Source organism: Hippopotamus amphibius, chromosome 7 (assembly GCF_030028045.1).
Source record: "Hippopotamus amphibius kiboko isolate mHipAmp2 chromosome 7, mHipAmp2.hap2, whole genome shotgun sequence".
Taxonomy (NCBI): domain Eukaryota; kingdom Metazoa; phylum Chordata; class Mammalia; order Artiodactyla; family Hippopotamidae; genus Hippopotamus; species Hippopotamus amphibius.
The window spans coordinates 87,900,537-87,923,389 of record NC_080192.1 but is presented as its reverse complement, the minus strand read 5'-3'; the positions used below and the strand labels follow the sequence as shown (position 1 = coordinate 87,923,389).

Below are 22,853 nucleotides of genomic sequence, written 5' to 3'. Positions count from 1 at the left end.
AGACTCTTAAAGAGAGAACTGAAAGAATCTCCATCTTTCCTTGAAAAACAACATGCAGAGGAATAAAGAATGAAGCACGCCCACTCTGACTAGAATTAAGATAAACACAAAATATTTCCTCTCTGAATAGCAATGTCAGGAAGTTACATCCCCACTTCTTAGCCTTTGGGAATGGATCAGGAATTTTTTCAGGATTTTCAAAGATATTTGAGGGTGACCTGGGATGGTAGTGAATGGCAAACTCTGCTTCCACAGCCACCATCCTCCGTCTCCTTGAACTTGGAGCACCTAAATGCCCATTAGCTAGTGTTTGAGGTGGTGGGAAGGAGAAATTAGAAGAAAGAAGCCTCCTTGGGGGAAAGTTTGGTGTCATTCTCAGAGATCCTAGAATGGAAAGATTTCTTCTTTTACTGTGCAAAGATAAACTCAACCTTCTGATTTCTCGTATGGCCAGAGTAATAAGGTCTTTAGTCCTAGATGGCATGGGAGTCTTTACCCAACACTCGACCTTTATGTTTATTATCTCTGGGTTAGAGTATGGCTTGTTGTGAGGTCTCAGGTAAATCATTATGGTTTTTTGACTCAGTGTCTCAATCGTTGATGTGAATTTGTTTAAAAAAAAACTTCAATTTATTGCATAAAGGTATAAAAAGAGATATAGTAAGTGAAACCACTTAAAAATTTCACTTTGTTATTATAGTTAGTAACACTCTTATCACAGGGTATCATTACTATTCAAAGATATGTTTAAAAAGCAACTAAACATTACCCTTCTTGAACTTTAAAGCAAGAAAAATTGTCTGACTTTTGTTTCAATGTAATATAGGCTGGAGCCCCTGGCTCTCATTCAAGCTACAACTCCCTTCTCCTGACCCCAGGGCTATCATGTCCATATTCTCTGTGAGCCAGGGGCAGACAGACATTCTCCAGATTAGCATTTGTCCATGTGGCTTGTTCCCTGGGAGCAGAGTTCCTTCAAGGGCCAGATCATAAGCAGCAGTTTTTAGGAGGGGACCACCCACAGTTTACATACCATGGGCGAGCTGTGGGAAAGACAATCTAGCCTCTTACCTGAGACCTTTCCCATGTCTATAAGCAAGTAATCTCAAAGTAGATGCCACAGTGCGCTGGCAAATCACCATCATCTTGTCACCCCTTAACTAGTCCTCTCCATGGACTAGCCCCATTCCTGACTTGAACATGTCCTCTTTAGCAGCTATAGTTTCCCAACACCTTCCCCTGTCCCCCTTATGGGTCTCAAAATCAAACATTTTACAACAATTGGGCTGGGGGCAGAGGGAAGGGCATTAGGAAATCTTTCGAGTTATAAAGATGAGTGGTGTTGAGGCAAATCCAAGTCATTCTGCTTAGGAGCTACAGTTCAGAATTTCCACTGTTTCTCACTTCTATGGCCCTGGGCAAGATACCAGCCTCTCATTAAAGTGGAAATAGTAGTACCTACCTAAGTAAAGTACTCAGCACAGTGCCTGGCACATAGTAAATGCTCAGCAAATACGAGTTATGATGATAATGATGGAAGAAGGGGGAGAAGAAAATGACAACGAAGCTGACCAACTCATTTCTGCCCTCACAGTGCCCTCGTGCTGTTCTCTGATTTAGTATACCTCCCCCTTTCTCTCTGTCCTATGCAGATCCTTCCCTTTCTAAAGAGACCCTTAAGAAGGCTTCATCACAATATTTCATTTGGTAGTATCATAGCCCATCTTAAACTCCTAATTATTACTATTATTTTTTTGTCTTGCTTCCTTGGGGAGGTTATAGGCTCCTTAGGTCTGGGCCCACGTTAGTCATGAAATACTTAGCATCAAGTGTCGCTAAAGAGGTGTCTATTTCCTGGTTACAGAGTGGTACCAAGCACAGTACAAAGGGAATCTCACAGCTGAAGACTGTGTCTTCTTGGCAGCTCAGGACCTCATACTACTAAAATGGTCCTATGTGGGCTGAAAGTTGGGAAAGTTCACATTCCCTAAATACTCCTCAAATGAGTAAGGGGTTCTAGCAGCTGGTTTGAGATTTAACACTTGCCACAGATAATTCACTAATTATTAATTCCTGCTCTGGATACTGGAATACTAATTACACTCCCACATTCCCAAGAGGGCTGCTGAGGTACAGCAGAGGTGTGTTCCCCAAGCACATTTGTACTGGCCCAGAGGCTCTGGACTCCCAAGGAATTGGGCCTATGGCAAATAAGAGTTGGTCACAAACTATCAAGTAGTCACTGCTCTACGGTAAGCTGTTGACGCTCAGGCTATGGGCCCCCATACTGCCCACATACACTGCCTCTATAAGCTTCTGGAATTCTCTGACCTGGAGACATGTCTGCAAATGGGATGAAAACCAAAGCACAGCCCTACAATGGAACTTCTGACAGGGTTCTATCTAGAAGCTGTCGTCAGCTTTCCCTGGATACCAGCAAAGTCCCCTGCTTCATTCTCCCACCTCCAGGGCCAGATCATCGGTACTCTCGCCTTTCAGCCTGTAAGCACCTTAGGGCTCGTTCATGTTTGTCTTCTTAGTGTTGCACTGAGTAGTGGGCAGAAAAGAAGAGGAATAAATGCATGCTGACTGATGGTTGTCAGAAAGCATCACCAGAGGCCAGTGTGCTGGAGGCCCTGCATGCATCACAGCAAATGCCTCGGCCTGAGGTCTTCTCCACAGCCTCCCCCTGGGCTCCTGCCAGTTCTCTAGGGGCACCAGAGCCTGCCTCCACAAGGTGCTAGTCTCTGCTTTCTGTTGGGGTTTCTTCATGCTCTCCAAAAGGCAGAGAATGGGTGGAAAGGCTCAGCCACAGGATATTGGACTGTTTACAGTTGGCCAGGCCAAGATTAGCGTGAGCACAACATATGCCAAGTTCATTGGAAGTTACATTTTCCCTTTGTTTACACATTAAAGGGGAGAAGACCAGAAGAAAAAAAAAAAAAGCAGGTGACCTCCTGTTAACCTCACCCGTCTGCAAGAGGCTGCTGCCCTCACCTCTGAATGAACTTTCAGATTATCTCAGACAAGATTCACCTTGCGCTGAACTTGTACGCCTGCTCTGAAGCCCCCAGTCACGTAGCTGTGATTAAACATTACAGAGTGGCCATAAATTTACAGAAGTATTATTGTGGCTTGCTTTCCTCTTTCTTCTTTGGGAGAGGAAGAGAGCTATGGGTTTGGGGTGGGGGTGGGGGGGTTAAAAAAAGGGAAACATAGTCAAACAAACAGTTCCTTTTCACAGCTCTGAACAAAAGAGAAAACAGTGCATAGGTGTCCCAGAAAGAAGGGGAAAGAAATTTGGCCATGTGAGAGAAACTGAAGCTCTAGAAGACTCAAAAGCCCCAAACTCAAAAAATAGCTGAGCTGCTCTTGGTCCCACTGCCAGGCAATCTGCAAGTTCGCAGGTGAACACGAACCTGTTCTACTGTTGCTCCTGGCTTGTCATGAAGGGTATCTCTGAAGTAACACTTCTGCCTGCGAGAGACAGTGATGCTCTTCCTTGGGTTTGCTACACAGTATGAGGCAAGCTGACAGGCCAGCAGGCAGAAGAAAGAAGCCTGCAAGAAAACACTGCTTGTTTTGTTCTTTGAGCTGCTATGAGAGATGAGGATGCCCTAACATCTGGGACATTTAAACGGCGACTGGACAAAGGCTAGACCGTACTCTGAAGGAAACACCCTGTAGCTGTACCCGGGAGATTGACCAGATGACCCATGAACATTTGTTTCTATGATTCACTCTTTCATGCTTAAAGTAAGAAAACAAATGGATATTCCAGTGAAGTAAAGTTTGCTAAACCCTCTAGGATTCCAAAGCCAAGACACGCTTGCAAAAGACTTGTATTGACCATTAAACAATGAGACCTCTATAACCAGAAAAGGCCACGGAGTATTCTATTTGATCCAAGAGAATTGTAAAAAGTGGTCAGGAAGCCCCAACTGAGGTGATAGGCTCTGGCCAGCAAAGTCACCTTTGGAAAGGAGTAGTTCTGTCTCTAGTTACCCTGTGGCAGAGACAGGGGTGCAAAAGAGGCTCATTGTTTCTATGGTTGGCAGGGCCTTGACCATAAAAGCAGCAAAGCCCAGGGTCCATCACATGAGAAAAGCAGCTGATGGCTCAACTCAGCTTCTACTCTAGGCAAGATCTCTTGCTGCCTGTAAGAAGAATGAGGCCTTCGGAAATGCTTCGGCATTGCCTCTGACACACAGAGCTGAGTGGGGAAGTGAAATGGCCACGGAGTCAGGAAAGTATTGGGGATATTTGAGTTTGGCATGGCAGTTCTGAAGTCAACCTCTGGTCCCAGGGGGCGAGTGGTGTCCAAAGCTTTAGCCTGGACTTTGAGAAGAAAGAAAATAGGTTCCTGCCTCTCAATTCAAGTTCTGTGTTTGGTGGTGAGCCCAGGAGTCTGAACATATAGAGGCTGGGAAATGAGAATCATGGGGAAGTGGGGTGAGTAAGTAGGGGACTGTACTGAAGCTGACAGCCTGAAATCAGGCAAACAGTTGCACAACGCATAGATACCAGCCAAGGGCAATGAAACAGACTCAACAGGGCAGCTAGGAACTGAAAAGGCAAACATGAGAGAAAGAAAGGCATATATATGCCAAGAGATGGAAAATATGAAATTAGACTGTTGGGTGGAAACTTGGGGATGAGGGGTGGGAAGCATAATAAAAGTTGTGTTTGTTGAGAGCTGAAAGTGGGCCAGGCACTATCTTAAATGCTTTTTGGCATGTCTCATTTAATGTTATTCTAAGAGAAAGACATCATCACTATGCCCATTTTAAAGAGAAGGAAATTGAGGCACAGGGCAATTAAGCAGCTGCTCAAAAGTTCACTGCTAATAAAGAAGCAAGTCAGAATTTGAACCCAGGTTTATTTGATTCCATGCATCTTTAAATATAAGAGCAGAATCTTAGAACCAGGAAGGAAACCTACAAAAGTTCATGCTGGTAGGATTGAGTAAAACATCCTCCTCCTTTTCCTACCATCCTTCAAGATACTGCTTAAGTTCTTATCTCCCTAGGAAAACCTGAATACTGCTATCAGCTTCTTAGATTTATCCCTTCTCTGAACTCCATTTGTACCCATTGTTTATGGTTCACAGGAAGCACTATATCACATATTTTTCTATTTTTCCAACTGTTTGTCCCTCACAACTGAACAGTTGATTATGTCAGTAAACCAGATGTTGATAGAGAGAGAAACCCAAACCTAAGGGAGATAAAATCTCCCAGGATAGAAAACCAGTTCTTCGCAGTTTGAGATCCACAATGCCTAATACAGCAAGGGACACACAGTGTGGCCTAAAGCCCCCAGAAACCAACAAAAAACTCTTAATGTACAAAATGAGGAGGTATTTTATAACAAAAATATTCATTCGTCAGTGGAATGTGCTGGAGTGGAGGCTGTAAGTATGTGAGAGTAGAATGAGACCTACTTCTTTTGAGTATAATTTTTCCCCCAAATGATGTAGCTTTATTGTGTATTTCTTCATAAAAACAAAAAATGCTCTCTGCAAAAAATTTCAAGAAAAACTTCTCTAACTCAAAAAAGCGTACTGGAAAAACTATCATTCATAATCTCATCTCTGAGGGACAATAATTGTCAAGGATTTGGTATTTAGCCTTCAAGACTTTTAACTCACCAAAATAGAGCAAATTATATGTACTTTCAAAAGCTGATTTTTTTCACTAATCCAGCACAGACATTTGTTACATGTAAAAGAACTTATATAGATGAACTTAATCATTTTAAAGACACTACAGTATCTGTTTTTAATGGCTATATATACCATGCTAAGTTGAACAAATGCCTTGCTGGTAGATATTTTGGGTTCCCCCCCAATCCTTTCCTATACTGCACAATGACTTGATGAAACACTTGAATATACATCTTTGTGCATTTCTTCAGTTGCTTCCTCAGGAAATAGCACAAGTTACAATATATTACAGTGGTTAAAAGTGTTGACTCTGGATCTAGGCAGCCTAACTTAGATTACTAGCTCTTCCATTTACCAGCTTTGTGACCTTGGGCAGGTTATGTAACTTCTCTATAATCCAGTTTCATTATCTATATAACAGGGATAACAATAACATGTATCATAGCATTGCTGTGAGGACTGAATGAGTTCATTCATGTAAAGCACTTAGAACAGTGCCTTTCACATAAATGTGAGACACGACGAACGTCAGCCATAATGATGATGATGATACTTGATGATAAAGTTCTGGGAGCAGAATTCTCAGTCACAGCTTTTGATATCCATTGATAAACTGTCCTCCAGAATGGTGTATCAATTTACTCTCTCATTAACATATATCAGAGTGTTTTTGAATGGAAACAGTTGAATAGGGCATAGATGAACGAAAAGCTTTAGGGACCTCGATGATTTCTAGTTAGGATAAAATCCCATGCTTCCTTGCCCTAATTCCTAAAGCATAAAAATGTACTGAAAATCCCGAGAACACATTGAAAATACCTGGAACGTTTTGGAAGGAGAATACTAACTTGCATTTATACAGTGCTTTATCATTTGTAAAACGTTTTCAAATACACTCTCATTTTGTAGTAACAACAATACGTTTCCACAATAATAAGTTATTGGCTAAGAAAACTCATATTTTCCAACTGGGACAATTGAGTGATGATTAAGTTACAAAATAAAATGGATGCCAAGTCTCCTCTTAACTCTTTTCTAGATCTTAAGAACCAGCCCTACATCTCAGGATGCTATAGGCTCAGGGTGCCTGCACCCTTCACCTCACATCATCAAAAGCCCTCTAAGGTTCTCTTATCTTCCACTGTACTAATCAAGCATTCAGAACCGTCTTCTCTTTGGATTTTATCTTGCAACCACAGCTATTTCTCTCTACGCCATAGTAACTCATATATCAAAGAGGCACACAGGCAAGGAGTTAAAAAAGATACAATCTTGTTTCCTGAAGTAGCTTGAAATATTTTAGTTTACTTAGTTGTCTCTCCTTTCACCAAGGGTGAGCATTTACTAGAATTTAACAAGTGAAAGCTCCTTAGTTGTTTCTCTCCTGCTACTTCCGGCTCCCCTCAAGGCCCTTCTTTCTTAATTTTTCAGGTTTCTAAAGAAGCAAAGCTCAGCCCTGTGTCTTCAGGACCTCTCTAAATCTCTCCATCCTTAGCACCCTCTCCTGCTGATAGGAAGTGTAAGAATTCCACTCTATTGGAAGCTATATGTGTTTCAGCCAAAGACCCAATGCAGATTTAAGCTCATAGCAGAAAAGAACAAGTGGCTCTTTTAAAAACTGGTCTCTAGTTACAGTATTTGCTGAAGTTAAGAGTTATGTCCACATCGGAGAATGAGTGCCATAACCTGTGTCCTGAGTGTTAAAATCAAGACAAGTGCACTGGAAATATAATTGTGAGCACCTGAATACAATGGCCATAATCAAGGCAATCCTTCTTTCTTAAAATACATGGTATTTAATTTTGGTCTTCAGTGATAACGTATTTTGGGACTGCTCTTCAAATTCAAATATGATGCACCTAATGATGCTATTATGCATGGATTATGCAGGCTTACATTTAAAAAAAACTACTGTAAATAGGAAGGCGTTATTTTGCTGGGTATCTGGAGGTGCCACCTCTTTTGGATCCTAAACGTTTGCTATCAGCCTCCTCCCTAGTTCTCTTTGGTTGTCTACAGATATTATTTTTCAGGGATCTAGTCAATCACCCTTCACTGAATATTTTCTCTGCACTTACCATCATGTGAAACGCTAGGAGGACTACAAAGGAAAGAGACAATACTACCTCTGTCCTCAAGGAGGCTACAATTTAACCGCGGATGGAGACCAACATATTGAAGTCAATAAAAATACTATTTTTATGGATGGCATACTGTTAATTGTCCATTGATGCCAAATAAAATGAGCATATTGGTCTGCAGGAAGGTATGGATTACCACAGAAGGTTCAGAAGAAAGAGCAGTGGACAATAACACTATTTGGTTCATGCTAGATACCCATTTCCTAGAACAGTGCCTGACACGTAATAGACACCCAATAAATATTTATAGAATGAACTCCCCCCTCTCCTGACCTGCCATCTATTTCAAAGCGAAGGGACCAGGTGTTTTCCAGGACATCTACCTTCCCCAAAGGGCCCCTGAAGTCATTACAATTTCCATAAGGTTGTGCAGTTTTCTGGCAGCCATCCCAGAGGGGGATATGCCTCACGTAACAAGTCAGTGTGTGCTGCGTCTCCAGGGACAGTGCCCACGGGAGCTTGGTTTGCACTTCTAATGAGACTGGGGTTTTTTGGTGGGTGGTGCTGCAGGTCTGCAGTGGTGAGGCTTGTTTCCTCAGCAAAGCACACCCATATCCCCGTAGAAACCCTGTGGCTCGTACCCCTATTAGCCGTTTGCTGACTGGGAGAGGGCATTCAGCCGTGAAGTCTTTGATGTTATGGCTGGGTTACAAGAGAGCAACACTAGTTTACGAAGGCTTTTTCTCAAAGTGTTTTCACTGCGCACTTATTTGAGGGTGCCGATTATGAAAGAGTAGCAGGTCGAGTCAAATGGCCTCTGTAGAAGGCAAATACACCGCCTCTCACCCTCCCCAGGCAGCCACAGTTTCCTCTTGCCAGAGCCGATCCAGGAAAGGGCTAGCAGTTTCACGCTCCTCCCTCTCCACCTGAAATGTGTCCTGTCTGCACCAAATGCCTGGGCACCTGCGACCTCTAAGACCCAGTCCTCAGCGGACCAGTTTATATCCGCCCCTTGCAGAGATTCAGTTACAGACGTACTGACAGGTGATGCTGGGGAAAGTCATAATATTTCTGGACTCAATTTCCCCATCTGTAAAATGAAGTTTGGGAGCTAATTGATTTCTAAGGGCCCTTTTCTAGCTCTGAAACAATCTTTAAATATGCTGTATTCTCCAATGGGAGCTTGAGGTGGGAAATTGAGCCTTCCTCTTCTGCTAAAGCTGTACTGCCAGGGAAAGTAAAACCCTTAGAGAAGTCAGGTACAAGGTCAGCACTAAGGCTGACAGAGTTATTTCCACACATGCATTCATTTTCTCATCTACTCGTTAATGAAGACCTATAATGAATGTCTACCATATGCCCCAAAGAGTGCAAAGCCATAACAGAAACAAAAATCTGGTCGCTGCTTAAGATGGAACATAACACCACACCCACCACAGGGCAGCTTTTATGGAGATTTTAATGAGGCACCGCGCATGGCAAGGTTACTAGAAGGTGATGTGCAGACTTATGAATGATTTTTAATTACCCAACTCCCCACTTTTCACTGTAAATTTATTATGTGGTCAGGCAGCATAATCAGGGATTACTTTGAAACCAACGTGATTCTGGATAAAAGTATTTTTTGTTTTGTTAACCTCAGAGGCTGTGTGAAGGATTTAAGAGGTTGTATATTAGCTTGGTTGACCTGTTCCTTTGGTTTGGCTTTCTTTGCCATCCAGTGTTACCTTAAGCTGTTTAAAGTTTTATCTCAGTGATTCTCAATGGTGGACTTTTCCCAAACCACAAAGCCCTTCACTGCCCTAATGAGTCTCTACCACTGGTAGGAGTGTGTGGAATCCCTTAGGTGTGTTGATGTGGAAAAAAAAAAAGGCTCCATTGCTTTGGAATATGCTGAAGGTGTTTCTCCCTTTGGCCCAAGAATGCTGAGTCAAAATGAGTGCTGTTTTAAAGGTAGTATCTGGGCTACGTTGGTGCCTCTCTTTCTAGAAAAGTGGCATTTTTGCACACAGGAGGACCTGAAGTATGTCTAGATGTATGGAGCAGAAACTATTTCAAAGGGTATAATGACGCGTGTATCACCTACCAACACAGCTCTTTATCTTCGTTTGATTCAGCTCTTAGTCCTCTCCGTAGTTCCGGTGTCTTGGGGCAGGGCAGGCTGTTTTATGGCTTGTTGTAGAGATTTGCTTTAATTACTAACATATCATAGAGATAAACCCAATTTCTAACACACACAGGAATAGAACAGCCCCAGAAAATAACAGCCCTATAAAAGAGGACCTGGAGCTGCTGGTACTGAGAAGGGATAAAAGAATAGGGTAATTAAAAAAAATTAAATGTCAGTATCAAGCATATTAACTGAACTGAAAGTCCCTGTGTGGATAATAAAACATCTTTAACTTAGTAATAATAAAAATGCATTTGATTTAGATAATAAGGGGGAAAATGAACTAAGAATTTGCATCTTGCTTCCTTCCAAGTTTTTCCTCAGAACTCCTAATCTTACTTAAGCAGAGTTCAAGCCTTTAGATAATCAGTCTTTCAGGGATGTATGGAGGGGTAATGGCTCCCATATTCTCCATCTCCAGTATAAAGTGAACAAAAAAGCATGAATGCCAATTGCAGTGCACAATGCTTCAGTTAAATACAAAACAGTTCTTGCCAGAGCAGTATCTGAGACACTGGAAGGAGAGCATTAGGTGGTGTAGTAGATTGTGTTTCAAGAGATGGTTGCAACAATATGTTGCATGCCATGTGCTCTTTTGCATAGTAACCTTTCCACTTCCCCATCAAGAAGTGGAGTCCATTCTTCTCCCTTTGAATCTGGGTTCAAAGGGAGACTTGTTTTCATCAAAAGACTACCATGAGTGATGCTATATATGTACCTTCTGTAGTTGGGCCTTAAGTTGGGTGTAGCTTCTGCTTCACCACTTGGAATACTCATTCTTGGAATCTGGTTGCCATGTAAAGAAGGTCAAACTATCCACGTGAAGAAGTAGAGAGACATCCTAGCCTCCTAGCCAGTCTTCCAAAGGTGCCACACTTGTGAGTGAAGCCATCCTGGTACTCCAACCCCAGCTGCCATCTGACTGCAACCTCATGAAAGACACTAGCTAATACCTGGTAAAGCAGAAGAACTGCCCAGCTGAGCCCTGGCCAAATCCTTGACCTACAGAATGGTGAACAAATAAAATAATTGTTGACTGAAGTCACTAAATTTGGGGTAGCTGGTTAACATTAGCAAAAGATAATCAAAACAGGTGAAAATCTCCCTCCTAGATAAATTCTAGGAACAGGTTAGATAGTCATTATTTTGAGAACTCAGTCAGAGACAGTTTGAAGCCTCAAATGCACCTTTCTGGTTTTAACAATCCACTGAACATGGGGAAAAAGGAGGAATGAACTCCTTTAGGCTCTGTACAGTAAGTCCTGTTAGGATTTCTGAATGGTACTTATTGAAAGGAAGCCTTCAGGGAAAATTGACTTTTCTCTGTAGGCTGGTAGCTCTTGAAACAAAAACTCTTCATTCTTGCTCAAAAAGGGGCCCCAATGATGCTCTTTTGCCTACTACCTCCTAGAGTCTCTTCCTGCTGTGGAAAACTTAAGAATGAATCATTTTTGTTCATCTTGTCGTTTGCTATTATTGAGAATTGTTACTGGTGCCTGGGGTACAGGATGTGCTCGCAAGTACCACCCCTGATGACTATTTGTTACCACACACCACTGTGGTAGCCCAAGCCCCTTTTCAGTGTCTGTTTCTGGCTAGGATTCCATAGCCAATGAACCCTGCTTCTGTTGAATCATCTCTTCTATTTCTTTTCTGCTAGCCATACTTTCCACTCATCAGCTGAGGTGCAATTAGACTGCATCAGGCACATGGAGAGATGGCCACTTGCAGGCTTCCTCCTTTAAGATCATACCAATGCCACTGGTGGAACACCTACTATAAAGGGTTGATGTGATTTAATGAACAGAAGCACAGGCTGAGGGCTCAGGAGAAGCTTTCCCAAAGGGTTTGGTTCACGCTATGTTTTTGTATGTGCAAATTTTGCTTTGGGGTTGTGAACTCTTTAAAACAAACAGTTGAGGTCATTGTTAATGGGAGACAGGATGACTCGCATAGCTTCTGTCAAGACTGACTGCTTTTAGGGAGGAAATGCAGCAAACAGGGTTGGGCCTTTTCACAATGATCCATCTTCCAAAAGCATTAGTGAATGCCCTATCGCATTAATCATAGGAGTCTGGCTTACATTGGAAATGGGGAGCAAGAGCTACTCATGAGGCCATCACATCTCTCCTCTTGCTGAATCGTGAGAGAAGGCCAAATAATCTCAGCTTCTTCCCAGTTGCCTACTCAAGAACACCTCTCTGGCCTGGGTGGACACAAAAAGAAGGCATGGATACTCAAGTCAATAAGTCTTATAGTATCGTGTCTCTCCTCTGAGGTAAGATGTTATGGAGGAGAAATCTTGTTTCACTCTGGGATTGCCCTGGGCTAGGCACAAGTTCCATCATGTCTCCTTGATTCACCATCCTACCATCACCCAGTAACCACGATGGCCAAAGCAGATGTACCTTGTGACTCACATTACCTCTGTAACACGTCTTACTCCCCTACTAAACACTATGCTTATTAAACTTAACTTCCAAGAAAGAAACCATTATACTGCATAAAAATGACTAAGAAAATCAAAGCAGAGTAAAAACTTCAAAGGAAGGAACAACTCTTGAACCTATCAGACAGCTGAAGTTGCAGAATCAACTAGCCTGAAACCTTAAGAAAGACAGGCACCTTCAAGCATATGGGGGATACAAGCATTTACTTACCTGGAACAGATGCGGGGTGCCAGGCAAGCTGGTAAGAAGTCAGCTAAAATTGTTAACACATTCCTAAAGGCTGAGTGTGTACTAGTAAGAGAGTATAGAACCTCTGGGAGCAATATACACACGAGGAATTAGGAGACTCTTACAGACCTCACCACTCAAGAGAGATTGGGAGCAGAACAGGAGAGACTAGAAAAGGCTTCTTTCATTGTGGAGACCTTCGGAAGATGTGTAGTAGCCACTTCAAGAAAGGAACAAAACCCTGCCCTAGGTGCTTCTACCCTTTCTTCACTACAAAGCAAAAGCCTTAAGCTATTCAGGAAAGAAAGGGCAGCATTCAGGGCACAGATTGAGTACAGCTGGGGGAAGGGAACAGGAAAAGAAAAACCCATCCTGTATCCATGAGGGAGAAAGAGAAAAAGGAGTGTGTCCAAGATCAATAGAGATTCCTTACTGCTTAGGGAGGGACAGGATTACTGAGAACAGAAAATGTGAACACCTCCACCCCTACCACCAAACTAGCAAACAACGTTAATAACCAATGTGAGCAGTAAATTGTTGCAGGAGACACTCATTTAAAGCACAAAGTGAAGACTTAAAACAAGGATGGTCGCTCCTACAGTTCTCTTCAACACTGTAGTGGAGGTTTCTGGCAATGCAATGAGGCAAGGAAGAAGGAAGGAACGAAGGAAAGAAAGGAAGGAAGGAAGGAAGGAAGGAAGGAAGGAAGGAAGGAAGAAAGAAGGAGGGAAAAATAGCACTACTCACATATGATAAGATTATCTACATAGAAAATCTCCTCAAAATCTACAAAAAAAGCTACTAGTATTAATAACTACGTTCAGTGAGATCACAGGATATAGGGTCACTATACAAAAAGACCCACCCTAATGCTGTATACTAGCAATAAACAATTGGAAATTGAAGTAAATTTATTAAAAAACAACACCAAAAACCGTGAAATACTCAGGCACCAGATCTGTATGATGAAAACTACAAAACAATGAAAGAAATCAAAGCAGACCCAAACAAATGGAGACATATATTATGCTCAAGGACTGGAGGACTCAAGGTTGGGAAGATGTCAAATTTTCCCAAACTGTAGATTAAACACATTTCCAATTCAAGTTCTAGTAGGAACTTTTCAGTAGAAATTGACAAGCTGATTCTAAAATTTATATAGAAAAGCAAAGAAACTAGAAAAGCCCAAACTATTTTGAAAAAGAACAAAATTGGAAGATTCACACTACTTATTGTCAAAACATACTATAAAGCTACAGTAATCATGACAAAGTAGTATTAGTAGTATTAGTGAAATTACAGACATACAGGTCAGTAGCCACAAACTGGGTGGGTTAAAACAACAAAAATTTATTTCTTCTCAGTTCTGTAGACCAGAAGTCCAAAATCAAGTTGTTGGCAGGGCTGCATTCCCTCTGAAGGTTCTAGAGAAGAATCTTTTCCTTGCCTCTTCCAGCTTCTGGTGGCTCCAGGTATTCACTGGCCTATGGGCGCATCACTCCAATTTCTGCTACTGTGGTCACAATACCTCCTCCTCTTTGTGTGTTTCAAAAAATCCCTCTGCCTCTCTCTTATAATGATAACATGTGATTGCATTTAGGGACCACCTGGGTAATACAGGATAAACACTTCCTCTCAAAATTCTTAACTTTAACATGTCTTTTGCCTCATAAGTAACATTCACAGTTCTGGGGGTTAGGACATGGACATATCTTTTTAGGGACTACCATTCAGCTCACCACAGGTGCGTACAAAAAAAGAGAGACAGAGAGCGTTCCGATTATACCATGTACAAAAATTAACTCAAAATGGATCATAATGCCTAAACACAAAATCTAAAACCGTAAAACTTCTAGAAGAAAATCTTTGTAACCTTGGCTTAGGCAAAGATTTCTTAGATATAATACAAAGTGCATAACTCATAAAATCAAAAAATCAATAAATTACACTTCAGAATTAAGAACCTCTGCTCTTCAAAAGAGAATGAAAAAACAGCTACTGACTGCGAGAAAATATTTTCAAATCATATATATGAAAAAGGACTTATATCCAGAATAAAAAAAGACCTTTCAAAACAATAAGAAAAACAATCCAATTTTTAAAATGAGGAAACAATTTAGATATTTTACCTAAGAAGGTACAGAGATGACAATAAGCACATGAAAAGATCCTCACCATCATTTTGGAAATATAAATTAAAGCCACAGTAGGATCACTACACACCTATTAGAATAGCTCAAATTAAAAACAAAATTGTACATCCATTTTGGAAAACACCTTTGCAATTTCTCACTAATTCATACACACAAATCCTACTCTGAGGTATTTATAAAAGCTAAATGAAAACTTATTTTCAGAGCAAAACCTGTATGTGAATGCTTAAAATGGCTTTGAATAATTGCAAAAACCTACACACAACCCAGATTTCCTTTAACTGATGAGCAGATAAACAGACAGTGGTACCCCCATCCAATGGAATACTACCCAGCAACACAAGGCATGAACTACAGATACATGTTACAATATGGATGAATCTCAAATGCGTATGCAAAGTGAAAGAAGCCAGACTGAAAAAGCTCCATATTGTATAATTCCTTATTTTTTTCTTTTCCATCATGGTTTATTACAGGATATTATACATAGTTCCCTGTGCTATACAGTAGGAACTTGTTGCTTATCCATTCTATATATAATAATTTGCATCTGCTAATCCCAAACTCCCAATCCATCCCTCCCCCACCTCTCCTCCCCCTTGGCAACCACAAGTCTGTTCTCTATGTCTGTGAGTCTGTTTCTGTTTCATAAATAAGTTCAATTGTGTCATAATTTAGATTCCACATATGTGATATCATATGGTATTTGTCTTTCTTGTCCTGACTTACTTAGTACGATAATCTCCAGGTCCATCATGTTGGTGCAAAATGGCATTATTTTATTCTATTTTTATGGCTGAGTAGTATTGCACTTACTTATATATACACATGTGTATATATGTGTGTATGTGTATATATATACACCACATTTTCTTTATCCATTCATCTGTCAATGGACATTTAGGGTGTTTCCATGTCTTAGCTATTGTACATAGTGCTGCAGTGAACAGAGAAGTGCATGTATCTTTTCAAATTATAATTTTGTCCAGATATATGCCCAGGAGTGGGACTCCTGGATCATATGGCAACTCTATTTTTAGTCTTTGAGGAACCTCCATACTGTTTTCCATAGTGGATGCATGTATAATTCCATTTATATAACATTCTGGAAAAGGTACAAATACAGGGACAGACAACAGAGCAGTAACTTTTAAGAAGCCAGGACTTGGAAGTGGGGGTGAGAAGAGAAAGGGTTTGACTACAAAGCAGATGAAATACTTCTTGAGGGTGATGGAACTGTTGTATATCTTGATTATGGTGGTGGTTACATGACTCTAAGTTCTTATCAGAACTGTACAGTACAAAGAGTAAATTTTGCTGTATGTAAAATATATCTCAATAATAATTTTAAAAAAGGACAACATAAAAGCTGTGTCAATTTACATTCCAACACAGTAGTGAATGTGAAAGCCAGTCTCTGTACCTTTTCCAGGATTAAATATTATTTGTCTTAAAAATTTGATAATTTGATAGAGAGAAATGTTTTTATTTTTACTTTCTTGACTATGAGGGACCTCATATATTTCTTGGCTACTTATTTTGTGACTTTGTGCTTCTTATTTAGTGACTTTCCTGTTCACATTTGTTGCCCACTTTTCTGTGGGCTTTTTCCTATTGATTAGTGAGAGCTCTTTATATATTCTGGATATTAATCTGTCAATTACAGATATTGAACATATTTTCTTCTAGTCTGTTACTTGTATTTTAACTCTGTTTTCTAAGTTTTCATCAAACTTCAATTAGTTTTCAATTTATTCTTATATTTTTTATTACCAGACAATTATATTGTTTATAATTAAGGACAATTATTTTTTGTTTTCCTTGCCTCTTATTTCTGCTTGTCACATTTATTAACCAGAATGTAGAGTACCATGATATTGGTGACAGTGGGCATTCTTATTTACTTAGTGAAGAAGTAAGTATTAGTATCATTTACAGATAACGTGATAATGTGAAATACCCTTGTGTTTCTCAGGTAAATCTTATTTGGTCAAAATAAATTATTCTTTTAAAATGCTGTTGAATTCACTCAGTAGTATTTTATTTGAGATAAAAAAACCCTATGTTCTAATTAAAAATGATAGTTTGCTTTTTTGGTGTGTTTTTGGAAATGCAACTTTCAGAATTAGGCTAATTTCCTAAGGTGAACTGGAAAAATGTTCTATTTTTCTTAAGTTCTGATATAATTTAAATAGTGTTGAACAGGAATACATTAAATAGGATTATTCACTAAATACAATGGAAAAAACCTCATCAGAGCACTGTTCACTCTCTTTTAGTAAAAATCTTTGTTCCCAATAACATTAATCTATTTAGTTGTTTACCTAAAATATATATAAAATTGATTCAAAGTATAACATCAATATTACCAACTATAATGAACCTATGAGTAAAATTTAAAAATTTTTTTGCAGTCCTTTTGTGGAAAGAATAGAACTGAATACAATTAGGTTAATTTATTTTGGTTTTCATGTAATTTTTGAATCTATTTTTTTCCCTTTTTGAATTAAATATTTTACACTTTGAAATAATCACAAGCTTACAGAAAAGTTGGAAGTTCAATACAAAAAAATTTTTTTAAAATTTCCTAACCATTTCAGAGTGAAATGCCAATCTGATGCCCTATCTCTAGCAAATACTTTAGTACATATTTCCTATAAACAAGGACATTATTCTACATAAGCACAATACAACTATCAAAGTCAGAAAATTACAATAATAGGTTACTATCATCTAATCATGAAATCCCACCCAAGTTTCACCAGTTGTCTCACTGTCTTTTAGAACAGCAGCATCCAGCTGAGAATTATGAGTTACATTTAACTGTCATTTATTTAGACTCATTGAATTTTAGAACTGTTAGTTCCTTGACTTTACTTGACTTTCATGACCATGACACTATAGAAGATTACAGATCAGTTACTTTATAGAATGTCTCTCAGTTTGGATTTGTCTGATATTCTATGATTAGATTCAGATGATTTATTTTTGGCAATAATATTATATCAGTGATCTTGCTTTTCCCTCATTGCATCCTATCAAGTGGCACCTAATTTCAAACTGCCCTGTTACTGATGATGTTCACTTTGATCACTTGATTAAGGAGATGTCTGCTAGGCTTCTCCAATGTAATAGCATATTTTCTCGCTCTTAACTAACCAGTATTTTGTGGGGAGATACGTATTCTGAAATTATATAAATATCCCATTCTACATGAAACTTTCAGTGTATTCAGTTTTTTTTATTTGTATCTGTATTGACTTGTGATTTCTTATCTTTTCAATATAATTTGTTACCATTTATTTTGGTGCTCAAATTATCCCCAATTTAGCCAGTGGTGGCCCCTTTGGGCTGGCTTCTGTATCATTTTGACATTCCCCCATCATTCTTTGAGCACTTGATTTCTGGTACAAAAAGATGTTCTAGACTCATCTTATGCTTTCCCAGGAAATAGTCATTTGTCCAAAATGCGCTGGTTCCTTTTACTAGAAAATTATATCAAGAAACCAAGATAGAGCACTAGACATGCTTGCAGTAATACCCTATGGGATATTCCCAGACAAACTTAGGGAATATATGTATTATATATGTTTCTATATATGTATACATAACACATACACTTATTTACTTCTATATTTATTTCTATATTTATCTATAATAAAAAACCATGAGTTGACACCATAGGGTTCATTTGACTTTTTTCCCTTTCCATATCTGTAAACCCCTTCTCTGACAGTTAGAAACTGGCTTCTGTTATCCTTAATATATTCACTTATTTAATCTATTTTTCTTTATATAATGAGTTTCCTGTTTTGGTTTCTACCCTCTCCCTCATGTGGACACTCTCCTTTTTGTGTTTGGCTCTGACTCCCTTTTCTGAACAGCTCTCCCAAGTGCAAGCCCTCCTTATGCTGTCCCTGTGCTCTGAGTGCCAATGCCATGCCACTCCTCCAAGCGTGCGCTTTCCTCTACTCACATGGGTTCTGACACCTGGAGCCAGACTGCCCCCATGCACATACTCCTGCCTCACCTTGTGTGGCCTCCGACAGCCCACCACAGGCCACCTCTCTGTGGAGATGCCTTCCTCACCCTCCTGGGCCCTAGGTCCTCTCGCCAGGCCACCCTCCACGCAGACAGGCCTTCTCATCCTGCTCAGACTCTGACATGCCTGCCAGGCCATTCCTCTGCAGACACCTCCTCACCTTTAATTTTATTTTTTGAATATATAAATGCTTAAGGACTACTGGAAAATAAGAAGAAGGATAGAGTTGACCATATGTTGTCTCAACTTCCAAAAAAAGGAAGAAAACGGATGCTGGAAACTAAAATAAAATTGACATTTTGTATCCTGTCAATGATATGCTTTCACAGCATAATTTTATTCTTGATAGCTTATAGTACTGAATCACCTGACAAGCTTTTAAAAAAGCCTTCTGTACCAAAATGATCATAACGGATTAAAATCGGCAACATTGAACAATAAGGGAATGTTAATGTAATCTGCTGTACAGCCATCACAAGTTTAGTTATGTTTGTAAAAATATAGGAGAAAATGTTCTCAAAATAGTCTGTATATAAAAATCAGCATATAAAATTAAACACACACACACACATATATATAAAATGAGCTATGATACACCAAAATATTTACAGTGATTATCTCTGGGTAGAATAACAATGGGTAATATGTTTTCTTTCTGAATCATACCTCACATTTTCTAAGTTCATTTAATGAGCATTCATTAGTTTTAAAATTGGAAAAATTAAACCTTAAGATATTAATTAGCATCTATTTCCACTGCACTGGAAAGAATACAGAGTTAAGTAAGGACAGATTCTGTTTTTTCAGAGCTGGTACTACAGCAGGTACTCTTATCCATGACCAAGAATGAGTCTTCTTTATGGGAAGGTTGTCCCCTTAGAAGCAAGCACAGAACCTGAGAAGCCCTGAAGAAAGTCACAGTCATCTGACTAGTAGCAGTAGTAGTAGTAGTAGAGTAGTAGCAGCAGCAGCTTGCATTTATAGACTATTAACTGTATGCCAGCTATTTTTCATGCATCTCCTTACTCGATCTTGAGTAGCTCTACAGGATTCTATTATCATCTTCTTTTTATAAATGAGGAAACTGAGGCACTGAAAAGTTAACTTACGATCAGACAGCTAGCATGTGGCAGGCCCAGGATTTAAATCAAGGCAATTGATCCCATAGACTAGTACAGACTGGGCAGCTCATAAAAAAGAGAACCCTGATAATCAAAGAAAGGAAATATATTGCAGCACAGTGACCTTGTAACTTTCTAATCTGGCAAAGACAGGATATTCACACACAGTTCTACATACAGAGTTGAAAGCAATAACTGTCAAAAGAGAGAACTATGGTTATGCGATCTTTGAGTAACAAGAGATGACTTTCATCTGACAGCAACATGGAGAATACCATCCAGTGGAAAATAGGACTGGTAGAAGGGAGACCATGTAGAAAAATTGTAGCAAATGAGGTAAGGGAAGAAGGTGGCCTGAACTGAGGTGTCTCTCTGTTCTCCTACAGGCCTAGCTTTGGGGATTAAAGGTGGTTATTGTGTGTTTCCCATAGAATCCCACTATATATCCTGTTTTCCCACTGCAGGTATGCTTTGGATGATACCAATATTTGCAGGTCATGAGAAGGATTAAAAACATTGTGCAATTCTGTTACTTAAACCTCACAATCCCTCCCTCTTGGTTACTTTCTCTTCCTTTACTCAAATTAGGATAAGGAAGGAACATAAAACAAATACAGAGGGGGATCAAGAAGTTGGTATAGCATGGATATCCAAGTTGAACTTCCAAACTCAGTGGCATGGAATGACGATATTGATCATCTCTGCTACATACAGTTCCTTAGCTACAAAATGGAGCTGGTGTGAAAGGAATGGGAGCTTTCAGAGCTCTCACTGTGTGCAAGACTCACGAGGCACCAAGTGCCCGCAGTGGAGGAAGGGAAATTCCCTCAACCAGGGAGATTCTGGCCTAATGGTCAAGACACAGTCTTCCACCAGAGAGGCATCCCTTGTTCAAGGCAGGATAGAGGGAACTTGCCTTCAAGAAGACAGACAGAAGAATGAAGATGGGGAAAAAGATACAAGGCAATCCAGCGTGCGTATGGGTGCCGGAGTGCTTAGGCACATTCCTGAGTGCCTGCTTCAAGGTTATGTCAGGCATTTTTAGTTAGGAATTTCCAGGAATTGAAGAGAGGATGAACATCTTGAAGGCTCTTTGATTATGCTTTACTTTCTTTGTACCTCAACTGCCTTAAAAACAACACAGCACATAGGCATTCAGTAAGTGATGTGTTAATATGGTTACTACGTGCCAGATACTGTGCTAAGCATTTTTATATATCACTTTAATTATGTTCAAAATGACCCTATGATGCAGGATTTATTTTTATTTTTTTAAATTTTTATTTATTTTTTGGCTGCGTTGGGTCTTCGTTGCTGTGTGCGGGCTTTCTCTAGTTGTGGCGAGTGGGGGCCACTTTTCATCGCGGTACGTGGGCTTCTCGTTGCGGTGGCTTCTCTTGTTGTGGAGCACGGGCTCTAGGTGCGTGGCCTTCAGTAGTTGAGGCACATGGGCTCAGCAGTTGTGGTTCTCCAGCTCTAGAGCACAGGCTCGGTAGTTGTGGCGCACTGGCTTAGTTGCCCTTCAGCATGTGGGATCTTTCCGAACCAGGGATTGAACCCATGTCCCCTGCATTGGCAGGTGGATTCTTAACCACTGCACCAACCAGTGAAGTCCCCAGAGTTTATTAATAAGCCCACTTTGCAGATGAAGAGAATGAGGCCAGAGAGGTTAAGTGACTTGTTCTAAATCACTGAAGGACTGTTCAGAAAAGGAAAATGCATGCTACTGGGAATAATGAAGGTAGATGAATTTGCCATTAACAAAGTCAGTGTGTACCCAGAGGAAAAAATATCACTTGCCTGTGTCAACCAAGAAGATACCTCCTAAATGTGTTTGTTATTTGTAGATGTGTGCAGTAAGGCCTATCGAGTGGCTACTTAGTGTTCAGCTCCTCAGCAAGGTGAATTTTTCAGGCTGCTTCCTGCTCTAGCAGCCATGGAGCTTTAAAGGCACTTTACATTTTAGCTTTTACGCATGTGAATGAATTCTTCGATCCTATCTTAATTTCTAGGGACTCACCTAGAGTGTGGAGGCCACCTAACAAACATGCCTCATAACATGGTGTGTGCGTGAATGTGCATGCACAGATGCGTGTGCACATGTACGCGTTTACAACCATAACTAGTTCCTGATTAGTAATGACTTATTTGTCCACCGTCCTCCAACACTGTTCATCACATCGCTGAGTTTTTAATCTGTTCCCAGGAGCTCTTCTTTTGCATTTATCCCTCACCACTTACTCCAGTTTTTATATTTCCTTAAACCTTCAATTTTACTCTTATATGGCCCAATTAAAAAAAAAAAAGAATGAAGAATAAAAATCCCAGAGAGAATGAAAAGAAAGCTAACATTTTAGCAACTTGATTGTACCTGCAACTGCCTGTCCCTGGGGGCCTTGCTTTACACAGGCAACAAGAGGCACTGGCATTCGCCAGTGATGATACTGAAAGAAAGGGCTGGTCTGGAATTCTCAAGGCCAGACTAGAGAAGGCTGAAGGGAAGGCCATCTGCAATCATCAAGTGGTTAGCCAGTGTGTGGATACTGACAACCAAGTAACAGTCTCATTTCCTAAAGCTTGGCTTAGGCAGTGGTTGGAGGGAGTGAGGTGGAGAGTGGGGAGGGAAAGAGTGCAGGGCTACATGATCCTGGAAGATGATTACCAGATCTGGGACACAGACCAATGGTTGGGACAGCAGAATCCAGCTAGCATCCTCTGCTCTGGAACTTTAAGCTTCTCCCTGTATGCTGCAATACTGCTTGAGTTCAGGCAATGGTTCTTAGGCCAAGATTAGCTGTTTATTGCTAATCTTGGGAAGAATCGCAATTTTACCTTTCTCATTTCTCTCCTCCTAGCAATACTCACTCTTTCAATCTTTAGTTTACTGCTCTTTGTTTTTCTTCTCTTCCCTGCTCTAATCTAAGCTGAGTCAAACAAGCAGGA

The 22,853-nt window shown here is 40.2% G+C and overlaps 1 protein-coding gene across 8 annotated transcripts in view; it reads right to left on the bottom strand.

Annotated features, from left to right (window-relative positions):
• Positions 1–22,853, bottom strand: part of EXOC6B (exocyst complex component 6B) — a 648,544-nt gene that overhangs the window by 24,529 nt on the left and 601,162 nt on the right. For 2 of the 8 annotated variants that reach the window (XR_009054872.1, XR_009054873.1), the window contains one exon: positions 9,833–9,918. The exons of the other annotated variants lie outside the window; for them this stretch is intronic. The gene's annotated coding sequence lies outside the window, so the exon portion shown is untranslated. The remainder of the gene's footprint in view (positions 1–9,832; positions 9,919–22,853) is intronic. 8 annotated transcript variants of the gene reach the window in all.